Source organism: Canis lupus, chromosome 3 (assembly GCF_003254725.2).
Source record: "Canis lupus dingo isolate Sandy chromosome 3, ASM325472v2, whole genome shotgun sequence".
In the NCBI taxonomy this organism is placed as follows: Eukaryota; Metazoa; Chordata; class Mammalia; order Carnivora; family Canidae; genus Canis; species Canis lupus.
In genome coordinates, this window is record NC_064245.1 from 84,508,120 (window position 1) to 84,509,663 (window position 1,544).

Genomic DNA, 1,544 nt, shown 5'->3' on the forward strand with positions numbered 1-1,544 from the left:
AAAAAATTAAAAAAAAAAGAAATTGCAGGTTAGGTGGTTTCTTTTATTCAAGAAATCAACATATATGGGAAACTGGTAATTGTTCCCTTAGGAATGCAAAGATGGATACATATAACACCAATTCTTGGAGGCTTTAAGATCTAGAAGTTGGGTTGGGGCATACAGATAGTATATCTGTATACATATGTATCATGTGTGATGGACACCCTCTAGAGTACAGCTATTTCTCCATCCATGCACCGGGTGAGGCCATGAGGAGTTTTGTCGTTCTGACCCCTGGTTGTGTTGTCATAAATGGAATCCCCAGTCACCCTGTGATCCACCAAGAGGGTGCCTAACTAAGGAGGAGGGGTTGTTTTTCTCTCCCTGTTCCAGATAGCGTGTTACCCCCCACCCCCAAGCTATCACATGCAAATCTGTCCTCCAGGGAAGGTGTAAGCACCTTTCACTCAGTGCTTGAAGGGGACATTAAAAATTTCCTGAATCAGGGGTGTAGAAAAATCAACCACTGCGCTCCTAGATGGTCTCCATCCCTCCCCACCAAAATGGGGGGAAGGCATTCAGTGCCCACACTTCAGAATGCCCCACGTCAGGATCCAGATTGTGCCACCCACAGATGCTCTGTCTTGTCCTCACGCTCCCTCTTCTTTTTCTTTATTCTCTCTCTCCATACTCCTCCCTCCCAAACTAAGTCCTGGCTTATTCACTCCAGCCCATTTCCTGGGACACACTGTGCTTCTCTCAGAATTCACCAAGTCTCATATCCTCTTTTGTGACTTCTTGTGGTCTGGCTTCTGGAACCTGCTAATAAGTCAAAGGCATGGTCAAGGCTACTGTTTCTCCTGTTGGTGAAAAGACTTGAACTACAGTCCCAAGAAAAAAAGGTTTGGGAGTTCCCACTCCCACTCCTAATGACTCTTAGCTTTGCTCCAGGCATCTAAACCAAATAATACACGTATCTTTCACTGCTGAAACTAGTCTCTTGCTGAAAAACCTTAGGTTTAGACAAGATAACCATGTAGCTCCTGGTAATATTACTTTAATTCACTATCCTCAAAGAGCATTTATCCACCTTCCAACTCTGGGTTAGATTACAAAACCCGTTCTGTTAAATTAACAATAAAGCCACCTGTTCCAGTCACTCCTTTTTTCCTGGGTTTCTTTCCAGGCTGTGGGATGGGGGCAGGGGGCTGCGAAGACTCTCCTCACATGCATACATGCGTTAAAGAGAAAGACAGGAGGAAAATGGTGGCAAAGGCAGCTAGTTTCCCCCTAATATCCATTCTCCCCATTTTCTATAATCAAAACAAACAAGCAAACCTGAATTTTTAGCTACCTACATGTTGTCCAGAATACAGCCTGCATTTCCCAGCCTCCTTTGCAACTAGATGTGGCCATAGGACTAACTTCTGGCCAACGGGATGTGAGTGGGAGTTTCCTATGTAATTCCTGGCTGGTACCCTTAGAGGGAAGGGATATGCTTTTCCTTTTCTCCTTTCCTTCCCCCACTTCTCCCTTCCTGCCAGATCACAGACATGGCAGCA